This window comes from Triturus cristatus, chromosome 11, assembly GCF_964204655.1.
Source record: "Triturus cristatus chromosome 11, aTriCri1.1, whole genome shotgun sequence".
Classification (NCBI taxonomy): domain Eukaryota; kingdom Metazoa; phylum Chordata; class Amphibia; order Caudata; family Salamandridae; genus Triturus; species Triturus cristatus.
This window is the reverse complement of record NC_140594.1, coordinates 272132293-272145320: the sequence shown is the minus strand read 5'-3', so window position 1 is coordinate 272145320 and position 13028 is coordinate 272132293. Positions and strand designations below refer to the sequence as shown.

General features: G+C 42.8%; 1 protein-coding gene across 3 annotated transcripts in view; it reads right to left on the bottom strand.

Moving 5' to 3' along the window:
• Positions 1-13028, bottom strand: part of INPP5J (inositol polyphosphate-5-phosphatase J) — a 372973-nt gene that overhangs the window by 117580 nt on the left and 242365 nt on the right. The gene's annotated exons all lie outside the window — the stretch shown is intronic.

The window sequence follows — 13028 nt, the reverse complement described above, 5'->3', positions numbered from 1 at the left end:
AATAGGTATAACAGATTTTATAAGAGTAAACCAATGTATGCTACTACTATTCACCTTCTAAAGATGATAGTGAAGCAGCATGACTGCTTAATTTCTGATGGTGCAGAATGCAAGCCTCTCTGGGCATGAAGCTGGAAAATGTCAGGCCATTTTTTCGTAGCTCAATATTACTGTGTGCTCTCAACTGGCAGAGGCAATGTATGTTCTAAAGGGCACAGAATTAGGTGCTTAACCAACCAATGTGGTCACATGGTCTCTCCCATCACAGGGAGAATGTGGGTTCTGCAGAGGCCACTGGTGACGGTACACTGTCTTATACCCCTCCTCTTCCGTTTAGTATATTGGAAACACCATCAGCTTGTGGCACAGCTGGGAAATTAATTTTAACATGCTATGCTTGATGCTGCCACATGCACAGTTCAAACAAAATTGTAAACAGTTCTAATCTTTATGAGACACGTGTTGGCTGGGCTCTAAAGAAAGAAAATAAAGAACTAAAGAAAAAGAATCTCACAAATGTTGATGAGGAATCTTTGTGGGTAATTGTAATAAGCGTGTGCTCAGGATCTGCCAGGGAGCTGTAGTATCCTCTTTTTTTTAATGATCTTTATTAATTTTATATTGAACACAACAGACAGCTGTGGAAATAATATGATAACACACGTGTTGGAGTACAGCACCATTTGCATTATTGTGCCCATTAGGTGGGGGGGTGGGGGCGAATCACCATAATCAACATTACGAATAATCAAGGACAACGGTAATTCTCTACAAAATATGTCTACTGATGATATTGCACATAGCTGTATCAAAATATGTTAAATAAGAAAAGAAAATTAAACATAATACCACCTAACTAATGTGTCCGCCTCATGATTGACATAACCTGTTCCATGTTATCGCTAGATGTGTCGCTTATGCGGGGTCTGAGCCATCAGGGTCCTGCTGTGGATGGTAATTTCTATGAGAGAGAAGTGGGGGAAAGGGTTGTGCTGCGCCAATGCCACGGTATGTGCAGGTACGGTCGGGCCGGCACAACAGTATGAGACAGGTGTAACTGTCTTCCGTGCCTGCATGTATGTAGCCTATTACTTCACCTGTGGATGCGCCATAATGTATACGCTCTGAGCATCCTGGGTGTGCCCACCGGATACGGCGTCAGTACTTCTGGGCCGTCACCCATGATCTTGAATGTTGCGGAGGCTAGCTTCGATAATAGTTACGTAATGTTGCCAAGAACCAATGTGAAGTTCAACCACTGGATTATATGTGTTTTATATAGGGCCGCCCCACAGGTAATAGCAGCTACACATCATACTCACTATTCAGCACCTTGGAATTCTAAGGATCTCGATGACTCCAAATGCACTTTTAAACATTTGGAAAGGATCTGGAGGAACGAATATTGACCAGATGACAAGGCCCAATATATGGAAAGATTAAAGACTTCCAAAGCTCTCCTTAAACAGACTCATTCCAACTACTGCTCAATTTTTTTAAATTGTCAAAAGATTTTTCCAATCCTACGAGTACTCCATCTGACGTTTTGGCTTCTCAGGGGTAACGTGAATCTCTGTCTGTTTTTTCCCAAAGATAAATTTGAAGCTTTTTTTCTCTCAGAGGTATGGATAGAAAGCCAAGGTGACAAACTCCAGATTGATTGTCCTACATCAGTCAGCCCAGCTTCCTTCACATTGAACTCACGAGGCAGCTCTTCTGGAGGGACTTCACCTCCAATTGAGTTTATGCGATTCTCACCTGATGTCATTCTTCAAATTATGCATTCCATCAAGTCAGGTTCTCCTGGTGAGCCTTGCAGGGCACAGATTGTTCACCTGTTGGCTCCCCAAGTCTGTGAGAGTTAGTCAACGTATATTTCAGATCTGGCACAGTAGTGCCTACATGGAAAAAGCATGTGTTGTCCCACATTGTAAAACCCTTGCTGGACCCTACTGCTCCCAGCAAGTACCACCCATCGCTCTTCTACTTTAATGTGCTAAGGTTCCTGAAAAAGAGAGTCAATTTGCAACTCACAATGTGTACCTTCAATAATCAGGTGCTTACAACGTACAGTCGGGCAGTCGCCCTTCCCATGGCACAGACGTTGCTTTTATAGCAGCAGGATGATCTTGGCTCAGGGTGGTGTGGCAGCCCCTATCCTCCTCCGTCTCTCTGCTGCCTTTGACATCGCCTGTCACCCCATCTTGACAGGCAGGTTGATGAGAATCATGGGTGGAGGGCCTGACCTAGCTTGTGTCACTCCTTTCTGATGGGTTGGAGTCAAGCAGTTATTTTGCCTCCATATAAATCCACCACTAAAACTGTTTCGTGTGGAGTTCCACAAGAGCCATCTTTGAATCCAACTTTGTTTAATCTGTATGTGGCTTCATTGGCAAAACGAATCCAAGACAACCAGTTATCTTCCTTGTGCAGAGCAGATTATATTCAGACCATCCTAAGAGTCGATGGTCAGCATCCTACTGCAAGTGACATCTTCTTACAAGGCCTTAAGGTGGTTGCAGATTGGATGTCTGACTCTGACAATTCTCTACAACTTAATTCCCAAAAAACCTAAATGCCCATACTTTGGGTCTTCGCTCTTATTGAACTCCAAAATAGTGGCTAAATGTACTTGGCCACTGCCTAGTGCCTGTGCAGGTCTGTAAAAAACGTAGGTATTACTTTCGATGAACATCTCTCATTCTTCTGCCACATTGAGAGAATTTCTGCATCTTGCTTCAGAACTTAAAAATTCTAAGAAGAATTTTGGCTTTCACTCGAAAATCAATGTATTTTCCCATTAAAGAAGCGCTTGAGGAAGCAGCACTAGAATATACTAATGTTCTTTCCCTTCGTCTACTGGCGTCTTCACCCCACAGGCCCCAATGGGTTCAAAACTGTGCAGCTCAGTCACTTCTTGGACTGACAAATCATCCTCACATTTCAGGGCCTCTGAGATCTTTGCAATGTCTTCCTATCGACAAACATATTATTTTCAAAAGCCTTTGTACTTCTTTTAAGGCCTTGCACAGTCCAAGCTCGGCCTTTATTAAGCAACTATTTACCTGGCATATACCTATCTAAATCCTTCGATGTTCGATCATCAGCATACATGGGACAAATTCCAAAAATAAATTAAGCCGCCCAGGGGTTAGATCTTTAGCTTTTCGTTTGGGTTCTGCTTGAATTCTCTTCCTCTAAAACCAAGGTGAAAAACCAATCTTCTTAACTTTAGGAAACGTCTCAAGACTTACCGATTTAATTCTTAGTCAGGCCAGTCCTTTAAATTAAGGCGCAAAATCTTTCTGTTTAATCTTCATAATTGATTGTTCACGTTATAGGCAAGCCAGGCATCTAGCTCTCAATGAGAGCCAGGGCACCTATAGGTAATCGTGCACTTAAGAAATATCTCAATTAAATAAATACAATGATAAAATGCACAAATGTAAGCGCATGACACTTCTTGTTCCAAAGGCACGACCCCAAAAGTCTTTTTCCTATTGCAGTGCAATATAACCAAGATGGGGTCTATTCCTATAATGCTTCTTTAAGCAAATGCTTCACAATCACTCCACAGCCCTCTGTGTTTTGTTTCTGGATCCTGTGGTTTGGCTCTATGGAGATCTCTACAATGTACGCAGCCAGGAAGGCACTGGTTGTGTAAATGTCTCTAGACTAATACAATAGTCACTGGATGTTCAGTAGAGATAACAGGGTAGCCTAATAGGTTTGGCTCCTGCTGAGGAGGCTTGTGCCAGTCAGATAAAGCGAAATTAAAGCGTTTTTGCTAAAGGTAACATTTGAGTTCTTCTTGTTCTTAGGTTTCTAATGTCCACTAGATCCATGGATCCTACCTTGATGCCTGGTGGAGTTTTCTGGCCGGACAAACTAGCTGGGATCTTGCAGCTTGCTAGTCAAGAAGTTTTTGGTTCCTCTTGAGTACTCGGACGTTGTGACTCGAGGTCCCAGGAAGGAATTACTTGAATTTTTATATAGCCTGAACTTGACCCGAAGGTATTGGAGTGAGTTACATGAGCACCAGTTACGTTACACAAGGACACATTGCAGATTCTGCTATGGTACTTATAGTGTTTTTGGTAAGTATGCTGCTGCAGGTTCTGCTGCCATGGTGCCGCAGGGTCTGCTATGATTCATACAGTGTGTTTGATAAGGATACTGCAGTAGGTTCTGCTGCTATGGTACATGCAGTGTGTTTGGTAATGGTGCCGCAGGTTCTGCTATGATTCCTACAATGTGTTCGAAAAGAAGGCTGCTGCAGGTTCTGCTGCCATGGTACATGCAGTGTTTTTGTTAATGGTGCCACAGATTCTGCTATGATTCCTACAGTGTGTTCGATAAGGAGGCTGCTGCAGGTTCTGCTCCCATGGTGTATGCAGTGTGTTCGGTAATGGTGCCGCAGGGTCTGCTATGGTTCATACAATGTGTTTGATAAGGATGCTGCAGTAGGTTCTGCTGCTATGGTGCATTCAGTGTGTTCTGTAATGGTGCCGCAGGGTCTGCTATGGTGATTACAGTGTGTTCGGTAGGGAAGCTGCTGCAGGTTCTGCTGCTATGGTGCATGCAGAGTGTTTGGTAATGGTGCTGCAGGGTCTGCTAAGGTCCTTACAATGTGTTCGGTAAAGATGCTGCAGTAGGTTCTGCTGCTATGGTGCATTCAGTGTGTTTGGTAAGGGTGCCGCAGAGTCTGCTATGGTCCCTACAATGTATTCGGTAAGGATGCTGCTGCAGGTTCTTCTGCTATGGTACATGCATTGTATTCAGTAATGGTGCCGCATGGTCTGCTATGGTCCTTGCATTGTTTTTCGTAAGGATGCTGCAGCAGGTGCTGCTGCTATGGTGCATGCAGTGTGTTCGGTAATGGTGCCACGGGTTCTGCTATGGTCCTTCCAATGTGTTCGGTAAGGATGCTGCTGAAGGTTCTCCTGCTTTGGTACATGCATTGTGTTCAGTAATGGTGCCACAGGGTCTGCTATGGTCCTTACAATGTTTTTGTAAGGATGCTGCAGCAGGTTCTGCTGCTGTGGTACATGCAGTGTTTTCGGTAATGGTGTCGCAGGTTCTGCTATGGTCCTTCCAGTTCGGTAAATATGCTGCTGCAGGTTCTGCTGCTATGGTACATGTATTGTGTTCAGTAATGATGCCACAGGGGTCTGCTATGGAACTTGCAATGTGTTCGGTAAGGAGGCTGCTACAGGTTCTGCTGCTATGGTGCATGCATTGTGTTCAGCAATGGTGCCGCAAGGTCTGCTATGGTGCATGCGATTTCACTGCAGAATTTCAAAAATGGATAGACTGAACAATTTACTTTAAATGAAGGAATGTGCAGCCTAAGCATAAAAAAATGAGCCACATCTGGAAGCCTGCCTTTAAATGCAAAATGTCCTCGTTCATCGCTCAAGAAAGATGAGATGCACTAAAGTCCATGGAATCCTGTGAGACAACATAACCTAGCGTTTTTATTTACGAATACCCGCTGACATACTCAATTAAAGAGGGCTGACCAGTAGCATTTGCTCTTTCACTTATGGTTCATCCCTCCTTTCTGTCGAAGGTGGTGAAGGAAATGTTCACAACTTACTCAGTGTGTTTATACCATGTTTCTATGCCTCTGGCATTCCTGATCTTAAGAATTTTACCTCAGGAGATAAATCGCTAAATATCTTTACTGACCCTTCTTGAAATAATAATGTAAATAGGAAGACGGCTGAAAGTATCACTCTTGCTACCTCTGATTAATAGCAAGAGACCTCTGTGGAGAACCAGGCACCTTCCTTCAACGCTTTGAGCCGCCTTGAACTCTCCATATTGCCTCCACTTATGCTTACTTTATGTTGGAGCAACCTGGACTGGACCTGAGAACAGGCACTATTATAGTGCCTTACTTCTGTGAGTGCCATCAACATTGCCTAGGTTTCTAGTGTTTAATGAGGTATTATACTGTACTATGCTTGCTGTGCAACAGTGGTACCTATGCCCAATGCCTGGACCAGGCTTCATAGCATTCTCACTCAATAACTACATGGATTTGGACCCAGACTTCTGCAGTATCTGCTGTCGTTTTGATGGATGGGTTTTATGCTGTTTCTTCTCCACTTGTGTTGCACATCAAAACTCGATCTGATCAACCCCCTCAGTAGATCTGTCAGTGTTTCACCCAATCACCAGCTCTGCTGTTCCCTCTCAGTAGGTCTAATAAACTTTGATATGCACGGATCTTAACTTCAGTTCACTTCAATTGTGTTAAACCATAAAGCATCATTTGTTGTACGATTTTGTGTGTTTTGTCATAGGATAAGTTCAATGAAAATACTTTGAAGTTAATGCTTTTGTTTCTATTTCTTGACAATACATTTGGAAAGTCTTCAAAGTAAGCTTTTCGCTTTAGACCTAAACATCTTAAAAACAAAACACGCAGCTTCGAAATATTGCTACAACTACCAATGTTTGAATGAATAATACTGCAACAAATTGGATTTCTTTGAAACATGGGACCCATCAGGGGCGTTCCTATCACGTTACTTTCATGTTGTCAATCAGGCAGTTCTCTAGGTGGTTTGTGTCCCTGTCTTTTGGGGAATCTGGAAACTGCATCGACTGCTCTTTGGTATTCCATTTACGTTCGAGAGGAATTTCCAGTAAAAATCTACGTCGATCGAGGGTCTTCTCTGCTGACTCCGTGTTCCAAAGTAGATCATTTCATTTGCTTCTCAAATAATTACCAAACCATAAATAAATAGAACGCCAGCTAATTGGTCTCTGTGTGGATAACTCTCTCCCCTGAGCCCAATTACACTGACTAAAGACCTGTTCAAGAATGCATTAATGTATGGAGCTCTAACTATCTTTCATAGGTAAGAGTAATGCCATTAAAATAAATATATAACATTCTTTGAGACATAGGTTCACTAGTTCCAGCTGTTGTCCTTGTTAAAAAGAGAAATTCAATAACATGCCATTATTTATGGAGAAATAAACTTACTTGAAATAAAAAATAAATCACTTACTACCCAGTTATATATGGTAGTTTATCCGAGATGCATGAAGTGTGCTTTCTAAGGAAGCTGCAGGTTATTTGAATGCAACAACATCTAAGGATGATCTAGATTCTGTCATGGAAAATCGACTGTTCTCGAAAGATGCTACCGGTGCTGACACAGCACATGCACGGTGTTCTATGCTAATGTTATGGGTTGTTTTGTGGACATGCGGCAAGCTATCGCGTAATGCTGCAGGGTCCTCAGTGCTGCATTCTTCTTGAATTAAGCTAACAGCACGCCTTGAAATGGTACATGCGACATGTTCTGCAATCATGCTCTAGTCTAGATTCACTTCAAGACACGGGCCCTTCTATACTGACGCTACAGGTTTCGATATACTTCATGCGTCATGAATCATGCTCTAGCGTCCCTTAAGACACGGGCCTTTCTATAATGAATGATGTGACAGGTTCTGATACGGTACATGCGACATGTTCTGGAATCATGCTCTAGCTACCCTTTAGACATGGGCCTTTCTATAATGATGTGAAAGGTTCTGATACGGTACATGCGACATGCTCTGGAACCATGCTCTAGCTTCCTTTTAGACATGGGCCTTTCTATAATGATGTGACAGGTTCTGATATGGTACATGCGACATGCTTTGGAACCATGCTCTAGCTTCCCTTAAGACAACGGCCCTTCTATAATGATGTGACAGGTTCTGATACGGTACATGCGACATGTTCTGGAACCATGCTCTAGTCTAGATTCACTTCAAGACACGGGCCCTTCTATACTGACGTTACAGGTTTCGATATAGTTCATGCGACATGTTCCGGAATCATGCTCTAGCTTCCCTTAAGACATGGGCACTTCTATAATGAATGATGTGACAGGTTCTGATACGGTACATGTGACATGTTCTTCTAGAATGATGTGACAGGTTCCGATAACATGCTCTGCAATCATGCGCTAGCTTCCCTTAAGGCATGGGTCCTTCTATAACGAATGATGTGACAGGTTCTGATATGGTACATGCGACATGCTTTGGAACCATGCTCTAGCTTCCCTTAAGACACGGGCCCTTCTATAATGAATGATGTGACAGGTTCTGATACGGTACTTGCGACATGTTCCGGAATCATGCTGTAGCTTCCCTTAAGACATGGGCCTTTCTATAATGATGTGACAGGTTCTGATACGGTACATGCGACATGCTTTGGAACCATGCTCTAGCTTCCCCTAAGACATGGGCCCTTCTATAATGAATGATGTGACAGGTTCTGATACGGTACATGCGACATGTTCTGGAATCATGCTCTAGCTTCCCTTAAGGCATGGGCCTTTCTATAATGATGTGACAGGTTCTGATACGGTACATGCGACATGCTTTGGAACCATGCTCTAGCTTCCCCTAAGACATGGGCCCTTCTATAATGAATGATGTGACAGGTTCTGATACGGTACATGCGACATGTTCTGCAATCATGCTCTAGCTTCCCTTAAGACACGTGCTCTTCTACAATAATGTTGCCGGTTCTGATATGGTACATGCTGTCTGTTCTGGAATTACAGTGGAAGGATGTCCTCTTACTGTACAATTAGTGTCTTTTGAAATGATGCTGTGGGCTGTGTTCTGGTACATGCAGTCGGTTTTGGGACAAACGTGCAGGCCCTGCAGCATGTTCTCTAATGACGATGCTCAGTTATGATACTGGCAGTATGTTCTGTACTTATGCTGATAACAGGGATCATTATGGTCCTTGTCATTTTTACTGGAGTGAAACTGAAGGTTCTGTCATGATATGTTCACTGTGGTTATAATGATGCTGCAGGTTCTGATATGGTACATGCAGCATGTTCTATAATAATGACACAGGCTCTGTCACGATCAGGGCTCAAGTTCTAAAACAAGCATTTGCAATGCAATAGGTCTCGCATTTATGCCTTTTATTTATGTGTTGCTTTTAAAACAGATAAATAAAAGGCATTGTCATTTACAATGCCAATAGCTTAAACTCTCGCAAAATGCGAGACCTGTTGGATTGCAAATGCATTCCGCACCGTGCTATAAAAATAAAAAAAAAGTGTTAGGAGAAAGCGTGTCCTGCCTGCATTAACAGGCAGGACAAAGCTGTTTGAGAAAATAGTACTTGGAGGCTGTAATTAAAGCCCACGGAGCAACAACAGGGGGTGTTGTCATGGGACGTTACAAAATGAGACAAGGCAGTACTAAGCTGAGACTACTAAGCCTTTTGACCAATGAACAGCCACAGTTTACAGTGGACAATGACACAAGCCAATGAAAAATGTGGGGGGGTTCACGTTCCTACTTCAATACAGCATGCCTCGCAGAGCAGCGAATGCTCTGCCCAGGCTCGACCTAAAAAGAAGTAGGGGACTCACCAAGTTAAGCAGAATGGGTTTGACATCATCACTCATGACATCACAGGAATTGACATCACCATGTGTGACATCACAGGAAGTGACATCACGGTGCGTGAAATAACATGTGGAATCACAGGAAGTGGCATCACAACCCATGACCTCACAGAAAGTGAAATCAGATCTTAAGACCTGACATATGTTTAGCAGGTCTATCATAAATACATTTGAGCGCGTCACAATATTTAACAAATTAGATAGTGAATTGGGGTAGTGCCTAAATATTGACGCAACCCAACGCAAAATCCTTTTGTTACTTGCAGTTCATAAATTGTAATCCTTCTAATATAGCACAGTAAGTTATAAAGGACGTGTGGCTCTTAAACCTTGTAACCCCCACTGTCTTATGTAACACATCATTTATATTGATGTACACACATATGATTTATTGTCAATGTATACTCTGTACGTGTGATGTGAAGCGTTCTGACACCCTGCATTGGGATGAGTAGTACTCAACCGCTACAAAAGAAATAAAACGAAATAGTGGTATTTTAATTGCAATTTGTGTAAATACTGGGGCGACCAATACAGCTGACATTCTTACAGTGTATGCATATCTCTTATATGCAGGGAATAAACAAAGTCAAGCGCATTTCTCTCTTAGCTCCGACTTTTGTTCCGGGCGAAGCTGGAATCTGATAAGCCCCTCCCAGCCTGCATGTTGCAGCTCGGGACAGACGCAGACAACGCGCAGGCGCTGCTGAACGTGTGGTGGTGACTGGGGCGAGTTCAGCATATTTCTGTGAATGCCGGGAGAAGCGGGAAAGGAACACGGCACTCGAGAGGTGCTCTTAGCGCGTATAAATAACCATATAAAGGGATGAGGAACGAGCAGACTTGGTAAATGTGCGCAAACTCCTAGAACAATCCTACATTTCTGACGCAGTACAACTGACAGAAAACAAAATGAAACAGTTTATTGTAAACCTAGCCCTGTGTAATTATACATCGGGGGAGATGATAGTATTAGAAAGATCTGTGAAGGAGGATTCAGTGAGTTGAGTAGGGTGTGGCAACAACAGAAGCCTGGTTTGATGTAGAAACGTATTCGCACCGGATTTATACTAAATTGAGCATGCGAACAAGCTCTTTGAGTGTTTTTTAAACAACAGTAATTTGACCATTAAACAACCCAAGGTTCCTTAAAATATGAAAATGTGGAGGGACTAGAGGTCTGTACAAAGGACAAGTTAGTATAGTGCAGAATGACCTCGAGCAGATAAAGTCTTGATACTGATTCAGGAAATATCGAACTTAACAACTGACATAAGAAAAGGGTACTGATAACTAAGCGAGAAAAAGAACACATTGCTCTTAACTTTCCCACTGCGAAAAACAGAAATATCAATAACGTTTTGAAGACAAAATAGGTTGGATTCTAAAACATTAGCAATAGGTACGAGAATGGCATATGTTTTCACTTCTAGTGTGTGACTACAAGACGGCACCCTGACTCACGAGACCCGCATGGTGCAGAACAGCGCCAACCAGTAGGTGAGAACAGTGAATAACAGGGATACCTATTCAGCATGTCTATGGAAGGGATGTGGTAGATAACATCACTGAGCATGGCACGTAGAAAACACCACACGGAATCTTTTTTCTATCATATGGTAACGGGAATTCAAAATAGTTGCTCATGTTGATAAAATATGTATGTAGAGAACAAATACAGAGATCACAAAGGATATGTGGAAGCTGAAATAAGAAACTGAGTTGTAATATAGTAGCACAGGTGAAATAATATACACAGATACACCAAGCAGGGGTAGACACCTACCACCGTTAGCACTTGGATTAAGGAATAGATCACAGTAGTCTAAACATTTGTAGATGTCACCAATGTTGGATCCTATCGCAGAATAATCGTTTGTGTATACGATTTTCTTTTCTTTTTCCAGAAAAACTACTGGAATTCTAAGGAAAGTAGGTGAGTGCAATAGGCCTCATTCTTGTTTATGTTTGCATGAAGCACATTGCCAAACAATAGCCAGGGAAACCGAAGATTAGATATTATAGCCCTGAAGAAGGCCCCAGACCCGAAAGGGCTCACGTTGTGGGCCGAAACATGTTGGCACTTGAAAGTGGGTATATTTGAACCAAATAGATCAAAAGAACCCCATTAAAACACAAGTTTTTTTATCTGATATCCCAGGTACCCCACAAATAACGGGAAGCATTGGGGTATACCTGTAGGTATTTTTAAATATATCACCAAACTGGTTCCCTGCATAACCAGAAAAAAACTTATACAAGAACTCCCATAACATCTTTTGGTTGAGTCCGCCCAGGTTGTACCACCTTACCTGGGTGTGGAAAGATGCCAATGATGAAGCATGTCACTATTAGTGAGTGGGGCGTCTTCTCCAAAATCTTTGGATATCCTAACATCTATAATGGTTATGTTTTAGGACAACATCTTTTACATAGGATTCATCGGGATAAATTTAATAATTGATTCCGGAAATCTATTGAACAACTTGGGGAAATAGATACCAGCAGTTGCTCTATGTGAGAACAACACTAACAGAAAGTGGCCAGCTTTGCAGCAGGGCAGACGGTGTAGACCCTCTGAAAATAGTGTATAGACTGGGTCTACCCTCTTCTACCCTCGTCTCAAGCCCTGGTTACAATACAGGCAGTATGTCCTGGAACTGTCTTGATTGCAAGTCCTACAATGGTACATGAATTGTGCCCTTGAATGAAGCTATGGGTTCGGTTATGGTCAGGACTACTGGAAGTATGGGATTCTGGGGACTTTTTTTGCATAATTTTGAATTTTTCGCAATTGCCACATAATCTACAATTTGCTGTTCACACAATGTAATCTTGGATCCCGCTGTGGGCTCTGTTATAATCTACGCAGTGTATTCTTGGATTCCGCTGTGGGCTCCGTTATAGTCTACGCGTGTATTCTTGGATTCCGCTGTGGGCTCCGTTATAGTCTACGCAGTGTATTCTTGGATTCCGATGTGGGCTCCGTTATAGTCTACGCAGTGTATTCTTGGATTCCGATGTGGGCTCCGTTATAGTCTACGCAGTGTATTCTTGGATTCCGCTGTGGGCTCTGTCATAGGCTCTGCAGTGTATTCTTGGATTCCGCTGTGGGCTCTGTTATAGTCTATGCAGTGTATTCTTGGATTCCGCTGTGGGCTCCGTTATAGTCTACGCCGTGTATTCTTGGATTCCGCTGTGGGCTCCGTTATAGTCTACGCAGTGTATTCTTGGATTCCGATGTGGGCTCAGTTATAGTCTACGCAGTGTATTCTTGGATTCCGCTGTGGGCTCTGTCATAGGCTCTGCAGTGTATTCTTGGATTCCGCTGTGGGCTCTGTTATAGTCTATGCAGTGTATTCTTGGATTCCGCTGTAGGCTCGGTCATAGGCTTTGCAGTGTGTTCTTGGATTACGCTGTGGGCTCTGTTATAGTCTACACAGTGTATTCTTGGATTCCGCTGTAGGCTCTGTTGTAGTCTACGCCGTGTATTCTTGGATTCCGCTGTGGGCTCTGTTATAGTCTACGCAGGCTATTCTTGGATTCCGCTATGGCCTCTGTTATAGTCTATGCAGTGTATTCTTG